Genomic DNA, 9,288 nt, shown 5'->3' on the forward strand with positions numbered 1-9,288 from the left:
CCTGCTTCTCCCTTTCCTTCTGCCTGCCGCTCTGCCTACTTGTGCTCTCTATCTCTCTGTCAAATAAATAAATAAATAAATAAAATCTTTAAAAAAAAAAAAGAAATTTGATACTTTTTTATAAAGAGAAAAAAATGACCTATTTTTTTTTTAATTTTTTAAAAAGATTTTATTTATTTATTTATTTGAGAGAGAGCTAGAGTGAGAGAGGACCAGCAGGGGGTGGAAAGCAGAGGGAGAGGGAGAAGCAGGCTCCTCGCTGAGCAAGGAGCTGATGCAGAGCTCGATCCCAGGCCCCCTAGATCACAACCTGAGCTGAAGGCACAAGGCAGACGCTTAACCAACTGAGCCACTGAGGCATCCCTCAAATTTGTTTCAATATCTAGTTTCATTTTTAAATTAAAGCTGTTAGATAATTTTTTGTAATTTAAAATTCATTATCAGAGGTGAGGAAAACATTATGAAGCTATTACTGACAGTGAATAAAATTATTGGACTATGCATTTATAAAAGCCATGTTTAATACTAAAAGTTCCAGTTATACTACTTAACTGAAGGAAATATACTTTAGCTCTTTATTTCTAATTTTTTAAATTTTATTATGTTATGTTAGTCACCATACATACATCATTAGTTTTTGATGTAGTGTTCCATGATTCATTGTTTGCGTATAACACTCAGTGCTCTGTTCAATAACGTGCCCTCTTTAATACCCATCACCAGGCTAACCCATCCCCCCACCCTATTTCTAATTTTAACACATTTTCATTTTGACATAACTTCCCTTTTTCACCCAATTATTAGTACGATGAACAAAGTTTTTCCAAATGTTAAACCTTTCTTTACCACTTACGAAACATGACTTACTACTTTTTAAGAATTCCTTACAAGAAATTTGAATTTTTAATTTTCACCATGAACCTGTTTGATCAAAATATAGAACATCACTACTAAATAAACTGAAACAAAGAACGGAATAAAAAACATAAAAGTGGCATCTATATAATCAGCAAATTATCTGATAAGACATTTTAACTAATTCACATTTCTACTTACCACAAGAAAGAATAACCTGGTTCCAAAGTACCACAAGGTTTGCATTTTTACTGCAAGCCTTATTTTTTTTTTTAAAGATTTTATTTATTTATTTGAGAGAGAGAGAGGGCACATAAGCAGGGGGAGGAGCAGAGGGAGACGGAGCAGACTCTCCACTGAGCAGGGAAGCTCATGTGGGGCTCAATCCCAGGACCCCAGAGTCAGAGGTTTAACCGACTGAGCCACCCAGGGGCCCCTTTACTGCAAGCTTTAAGTCATAGTGTTATTTTACTCATGTTCGTAAGTACAAAACTTGTTATACCCGGTAGGTGGTATCCTACATAGTCAATAAAAGAATTCTTTATAAAATTAGATTTTAAAAAATGCAGAATTGGGGCACCTGGGTGGCTCAGTCATTAAGCGTCTGCCTTCGGCTCAGGTCATGATCCCAGGGCCCTGGGATCGAGCCCCGCATCGGGCTCCCTGCTCGGCAGGAAGCCTGCTTCTCCCTCTCCCACTCCCCCTGCTTGTGTTCCCTCTCTCGTTGTCTCTCTCTCTGTCAAATAAATAAATAAAATTAAAAAATGCAGAATGTCTGATAATTATCTCAAAGGCTAAAAAATGAAAAAATGCAGAACACAGAAATAGTCATTGGTTAATATTTGGCTTTGAGAAAGCCAGAAATGATTCTATTCCAAGAAATAAGCAATAATGATAAAAGATGTAATTAGTATACTATATGCCTTTTAAGCCAAAGCACATTTTTCACCTCAAGATAGTTCTGATTTTTACATTCTTAATTCCCTTCGTCCAGAAAAGAACTCCATTCTAAGCCATTATTTGAATAGAGTTCATAATATATAGTCATTATTCTCCACAGGATGTTTTCATTACAGTACATAAACTGCAAAATGGCAAATGACTAAGTCCGTTATAAAGAATTTATAGCATAATAAATGCCAATTTACAATAACCATCAACAGACTTCTACACAGAGCCTAAAAGTTGCTGCAGTAGAAGTCACAACTAACATGACTCTTCCATGTGCTCAGACTTCGTTTACTACAAATTACTGTCATAAAAACCAGAAAAGAAACCTTAGTGGGTCCTTCCAAAGCTGCATAATTTTCCAAATAATTTTCCTCTGGGCATAAGAAGCTGTTCATTCCTTCAATCCTTTTTCAGTCATTTAGCGTTTGCAATAGTTCCTTGACGGTTTTGCTTCTTCTTTTGCTCCTTTTCCCTCAATCATCTTGGCCAATTTCCCGGACAGTATGACATTTGTTAGAAACAATGGAGTAAGGGCCAAAAAAACATTGTAAGGAAGCCAGGTGGGTCCTTTGCAGCCCATTCCACAACACACTCAGCCCAAGTCTTTATATCAAACATCTCTGTAAGTCTTATGCTTTAATAGTGATCTCCAACTTTGTCCTGAGATTATTAGTGAACTGATAACAATTTCAGATGACCCTTGGTTGTTTGTCTTCTTTGGCTCTACCATACACTTGTGAGACAAGGTTTAAATTCTGTATCTTCCTTCCTTAAGGGGTCCACCAGACTAGATCTCCAAACCAGACACACACAGCTCCTGAAGCTGCAACTGTTGGTACTTCACCAGCATCAGCATGTCCCCTCCATCCTTTGTTTTCCTCCTTGCTCATTCTTCCTTCCTTACCCTACCCAGCCACCACTCCCAGGGGGCTCTGCCTACAAGCGGCTGCCTCTGCTGGGCATTGGTGCAAAATCTCCACAGCGACCACCACCAGCCTCCCCTACATCACAGCCAGGACCATGGGCTCGGACTCCTCAAGAGGCCATTATTGATGGCCCGTCATCTTGCTATTTCTTTTCTTTTTTTTTTTTTTTTTACGATTTTATTTATTTGACAGAGAGAGAGACAGCCAGAGAGGGAACAGGCAGGAGGAGCGGGAGAGGGAGAAGCAGGCTTCCTGCAGAGCAGGGAGCCCGACGTGGGGCTCGATCCCAGGACCTGGGATCATGACCTGAGCCGAAGGCAGACGCTTAACGACTGCGCCACCCAGGCGCCCCTTGCTATTTATTTTCTATTTGCCCCATCTGTTCTTTGTTCCCCTCTTCCTCTCTTTCTGCCTTCTTTTAGAATATTTATGAATCCATCATAAATCTCCTCTTGTTGGCTTAACTTTTTTTTATTGAGGCAAAATCCACATAATATAAAATTCCCCATTTTAACCATTTTTTATTACATTTATTTTTAGGTAATCTCTACCCCCAGCGTAGGGCTCAAACTTACAATTTATAGAGATCGAGAGTCACGCCCTAAAGCCACTGAGCCAGCCAGGCATCCCACCATTTTAACCTTTTTAAAGTGTACAATTCAGTGGCTTTTAGTATATTCTCCCTGTTGTGCAACCATCCTAATTACAGAACGTTTTCATTACCCCATAAAAGAAACCCCATTGCCATCACGTAGGCACTCCTTATTCTCCCTTCCCCAGTCTGTGGCAACCACTAATCTGCTTTGTCTCTATGAATTTGCCTATTGTGAACATTTCATATAAATGGAATCATACATGGCCTTTTGTGTCTGGTTTCTTTCACTTAGCATGTTTTCAAAGTTCATCAAACTTCATTTTGAAGTTTCTCCCCTTTCCTCCTTTTCCTTCTTTCTCCTCCCTTCCCCATTCCTCTCACCTCCTCTGTCTTTTTAAATCATCTATGCCTCTCCTTTTTTCTAAAAGATTTTATTTATTTATTTATTTAGGGAGTGAGTGTGCAAGTGGAGGAGGGGCAGACGGAGAGGAAGAGAGAGAATCTCAAGCAGACTCCCTGCTGAGCACAGAGCCCAACTGTTGGGGGAGTGGGGCTAGATCTCACAACCCTGAAATCTGAGTGGAAATCAGGAGTCAGACGCTCAACCCTCTGAACCACCCTTCTTAACTTTTTCAAAAAGGAAATAGTTAAAAGAATGTTTAATGTCCTTCTCTGCTAATGCTAACAATTGGGTCCGTTTTGGATCTGCTTTGACTATTCTCATTATGGGTTGTGCTTTCCTGCCTCTTTGCATGCCTGGTAATCTGATTGGATGCCAGAATTTTACCTTGTAATGTGCTTGGTATTTTTATATTCCTATAAATCTTGTTGAGTTTTGCTCTAGGATACAGCTAATTGGAAACAGTTTGATCCTTTCCCGTCTCATTTTTATTATATGTTAATGTGGGTCCTGAGCAGCGCTCAGTCCAGAGCTAATTATTCCTCACTTAATGAGGCAAGACTTTCCTTGATACCTTATTTTTTTTTATTTTGTTAATTTTTTAAGTGTTTTAAAAATTTATTTTTATGATGCTTTGTGTCTTGGGGACTTGCTAATCCTGGAGACTGCCCTCCCAGAGTTGGTTAATTCCTAGACAGTAAACAATTCACTTGCAGAGTGAGCCTTTCATATACAAACTTACTAATCAAACTGTAACTCCAACCACCTTTACCTAATTCTCACATAGCAAACCAGTATTTCCTCTGTCCTAAGTCACGTCAGGCCCAGGTTATGGATAACTAGAGACCACTCCTATAGCCAAGAACCCTCTGAATTTATTTGAATGAACCAATTCTAAGCTTACTCAAACTTGCCTACCTTACCTTGCCCATTCCTTCCCCATGGAAACCACAGGTTAAAGGCCCCTCACTCCTACTGCCTCCTGACCCACTCTGGGGTTTCTTCATGTGACTCTGAATGGCATGGCATGCTCCCTTCTCTTGGAAACTGTAATCACCTTTTTTCAAGGCAGTTGTCTCCATGTCTACACTATACCTAATTAAAACAAAATCCTTGGTACATTTTCAAACAATGGTCTACCCAATATTCTGTGAAATTTTTTTTTTAAGATTTTATCTATTTGACACAGCGAGAGGGAACACAAGCAGGGGGAGCGGGAGAGGGAGAAGCAGGCCTCCCGCGGAGCAGGGAGCCCAATGTGGGGCTCGATCCCGGGATCATGACCTGAGCCGAAGGCAGACGCTTAACGACTGAGCCACTCAGGTGCCCCTATTCTGTGAAATTTTTATCTGGCTGGTAGGAACAATTCCCAGCCTTGTGTAATGCCAGGCAGTTATAATCCTTTTTGATGGTTCTTTCTCTGGCCTCAGTTTTTTCACACTCTCGTGCTGACCAGTATTCTGAGTACTCAAGAGGGCTCTTCTGCAGATCTCCTGGGTTCTCTGTGCAGCTTTATTCTGGTATTCTGTCTCATGAACATGAGCTGCCTCAACTTCTCTGAACTCCTAGCTCAGACCCTTCAACCTTTCAGTTTCCTCCCTGTTCCACTGCCCAGAAACTCTCACAAGGCAGTAGTAAGCAGGCCATCTTAATTTGTTTCCCATCTCCTAGGGATTGCTCTCTTTCGATGTTTGAGTTTTATTTAATTTTCAGGTTTGAGACCAAATCCATGCACTTAACTCCATTTGACCAGAGGCAGAAAAAATTCCTGCATTTTTTTTAAGCTAATGGAATACCCAGGAGGTAAGCATAGAGACTGAGATAGTATTGATGAATCAACTGAATCTAAACCCTCCCTTGCATAGATAACAAACTAGAGGCTTGGAAAGAAGTAGTGGAGGTAATCAGAACCAGAATCTATCCCTTAAATCTTGGTCTAGTTATCTGACATCATTCTTTGCTCTGTATCTTCTTTATCTTGCCAAGTTATTTTCCATTTTCAACTATTTTTTTTTTTTTAAGATTTTATTTATTTGAGAGCAAGTGAGAGAGAGCAGAGCAGGAGGGAGGGAGAGGCAGAGAGAGAAGCAGGCTCAATCCCGGGACCCTGGGATCATGACCTGAGCAGACACTTAACTGACTGAGCCACCCAGGCACCCCTAGACTAATATATTTTCAAACAATTTTTAAAATTTTATTTATTTAAATTCAATTAATTAACATATAATACATTATTAGTTTCAGCAGTAGAGGTCAGTGATTCATCAGTCTTACATAATACTCAGTGCTCATTACATCACGAGCCCTCCTTAATGTCCATCACCCAGGTACCCCATCCCCCTACCCCCATCCCCTCCAGCAACCCTGTTTGTTTCCTATGATTAAGAGTCTCTTATGATTTATCTCCCTCTCTGATTTCATCTTGTCAAAATACATGTTTTTTTAAAAAGAGAGATTGTGCATCAATATCCAGACCTCCATGTGATCTTGAGACTGCTCCTCCCCCGCCTTGGCAAAAAGTTGGAAGCTTTTTCTCTAGAGGGGGTAGGTTTCTGGGGAGGAGGCCTTCTCAGAGACCTGGAAGACAAGTGAACCTAGGCATACTAGAATGCTGAAGCTCTCTAGCCCTCTTCCTTCACTGAGTTCCCACAAGGCCAGCAGCAGTTCAAGGTAAATCCTCCAGACATGAAACTGGAAGTTTCCTCCAGCGAACCTGACCAGTCCAAGAGGAAAGTCCTAAAAGTAGTGGACATTAGGGATTTGCCAAAAAAAGTTCAATCAGGGGCGCCTGGGTGGCTCAGTTGGTTAAGCGACTGCCTTCGGCTCAGGTCATGATCCTGGAGTCCCAGGATCGAGTCCCGCATCGGGCTCCCTGCTCGGCAGGGAGTCTGCTTCTCCCTCTGACCCTCCCCCCTCTCATGCTCTCTCTATCTCATTCTCTCTCAAATGAATAAATAAAATCTTAAAAAAAAAAAAGTTCAATCAGTTCATCTTACAAACACATATTCTTCTTAATATCCCACCTGTAAATATAAGCAGACTACCAATGATTGCCAGGCAGCTAAGGAAAGTCTGTAACATGAAAGACTAAAAGCAAAACAAAAAGGGAAAAAAAAATCACGCAGGAGATGAAAGCTTCAACAAAGCATATTAATGTTCTCAGAGATAAGATGCTGCAACCATGGAATGAGGTCCTAATTAAAAAAAAAAAAAAAGGAACACTTAGACAATCAACAGGAAATCTTCCATAAAGGAGATCAAAAAGTCAAGAAAACGGGAGGTGGTAGGGACAGAAAAAATAAGAAAAACAGAGATAAGTCCAGGAGATCCAATATCTGAACAGGATTCCAGAAAGAAAAGCCAGAAAACTAAAGGAAGGAAATCATTAACAACGAATTCAAGGAAGTTTCCCAGAAGTGAAGGACCAGAGTCCATTCTGAAAGGGTTCAACAACAGCCTGGCACTGCATGAAAACAAACCTTCACCAAGGCATGCCACCCTGAAATTTCAGAACGCCAGTGACAGAAGGGAGAAAGAGTCACATACAAAGAATCAGGACTCAGGAGGGGTAACAAGATGGCGGCGGAGACGGTGGAGCTCCATAAACTGAAGCTTGCTGAACTAAAGCAGGAATGTCTTGCTCGTGGTTTGGAGACCAAGGGAATAAAACAAGATCTCATCAACCGGCTCCGGGCGTATCTTGAAGAGCATGCTGAAGAGGAGGCAAATGAAGAAGATGTACTGGGAGATGAAACAGAGGAAGAAGAACCAAAGCCCATAGAACTGCCTGTCAAAGAGGAAGAACCCCCTGAGAAAACTGTTGATGTGGCAGCAGAGAAGAAAGTGGTAAAAATTACATCTGAGATACCACAGACTGAGAGAATGCAGAAGAGAGCTGAACGATTCAATGTACCTGTGAGCTTGGAGAGTAAGAAAGCTGCCCGGGCAGCAAGATTTGGGATTTCTTCAGTTCCATCAAAAGGTCTGTCATCTGATGCCAAACCTACGGTTAACCTGGATAAACTAAAGGAAAGAGCCCAAAGATTTGGTTTGAATGTCTCTTCAATATCCAGAAAGTCTGAAGATGATGAGAAACTGAAAAAGAGGAAGGAGCGATTTGGGATTGTTACAAGTTCAGCTGGAACAGGAACCACAGAGGATACAGAGGCAAAGAAGAGGAAAAGGGCAGAGCGCTTTGGGATTGCCTGATGAAAAGCTCTTAATGCTTTCTGTTCTCCAGTGGTTTCCATCTCTCTGACTTTTCTTGGTCATATGTATACCTAAATGCACAGTCATGTGTCTAGGTTCTGCCTCGCAGTGAGAGAGCATGTACCCTGGGTACATCCAGGAACTTCAGCAGCAATTTGACTCATTGCTGTTCCAACTTTAAGGTTGTTGTTGTTGTTGTTTTTTAATTATTATTTTGCTTGTTAATAAAAAACAAATAGAAAAGAAAAAAAAAAAGAATCAGGACTCAGAATGGCTTGACTCTTCTAACAGCAGCACTAGATGGTAGGTGAAAAGTAACAATGCCTTCAAAATTGTAAAGGAAAATAAATTCCAAACTGGAATTTCACACCCGATCAAGTATGAGAAGAGACATTTTTCAGACATGCGATTCACTCAAACTACTTTCCATGCACATCTTTTACTGCAAGCACTCTACCAGAATGAGGTAATAAATCAAGGGGAAAAACAGAGACTCAGGAAACAGGAGACTCAGCAGGGGAGAGCCCATGATGACAGCACGATATTAAGCATAAGGGAGAGCCAATCCAGATAGGGGCAGGTCAAGAAATCGATAAAACAGATGATGTGTTAATGTCCTTAGAGAATTTGGGTTGAATTAATGACAAGTAGAGAGAAAACTAAGCTAGTAACTAATAAAAATGCAAGAGGATTACTAATTCTAGGGAAAAGAAAGTTCTGCAGGAAGGTAATCTCATCCACTACATGGCTCAGCTGTGATTTAAACACCCATAGTAAACACTTAATATATAACCTAACTAGAATTATATCAGGGGGATGGGTGATGGGGAGTACATGCATGGTGGGCAAGAGAGAGAAGTCAACGATAATGCCTACAATGCAAACATCAATAAATAGCCACGCACACGTTTAAATGGAGACTTGGTGGCAAATATAAACTTACCAGCCAACAGTTGAAAGGGAACACCGTGAAGTGGGAAAAATGGGGAAGGGCAGATAGGGTAGGAGGGTTGCTGTTTTTCTTAACAAACGTCGCAGAACTACTTGCTTTTTCAATGCAAAATAACAGATTTTCTTCCTAAAATGCGGGGTATAAAACTGTTTACAAACCTATTTTGTTAATTTATTGTTTTTATTTATTTATTTATTTTTTGGGTTTTACTATTTATTTATGACAAACATCCCACATCCGTGATCTCCAGTCAGAAGTTCTTGGAAACGATGCCATCGGCCTTGGCCAGTCGGAGGATGGAGTCATCGGACTCACCCATCCTGCGAATGGCCCCACAGATAGCGTAGGTTTTGAACTGGCCGTTGAACCTGCCCGTCACCTTATCAACCTCGGCCACGTT

General features: G+C 40.9%; 2 pseudogenes; one reads left to right on the top strand and one right to left on the bottom strand.

The window, feature by feature from the left end:
- Nucleotides 1-1,592: 1,592 nt before the first annotated feature.
- LOC145716819 (small integral membrane protein 15-like) lies at nucleotides 1,593-5,942 on the bottom strand (annotated as a pseudogene).
- A 1,331-nt stretch (nucleotides 5,943-7,273) lies between these two features.
- On the top strand, nucleotides 7,274-8,115 carry LOC102742722 (SAP domain-containing ribonucleoprotein pseudogene; annotated as a pseudogene).
- The last annotated feature ends 1,173 nt before the right edge of the window (nucleotides 8,116-9,288 follow it).

Source organism: Leptonychotes weddellii, chromosome 13 (genome assembly GCF_054177405.1).
Source record: "Leptonychotes weddellii isolate Sample4059 chromosome 13, ASM5417740v2, whole genome shotgun sequence".
Taxonomy (NCBI): Eukaryota; Metazoa; Chordata; class Mammalia; order Carnivora; family Phocidae; genus Leptonychotes; species Leptonychotes weddellii.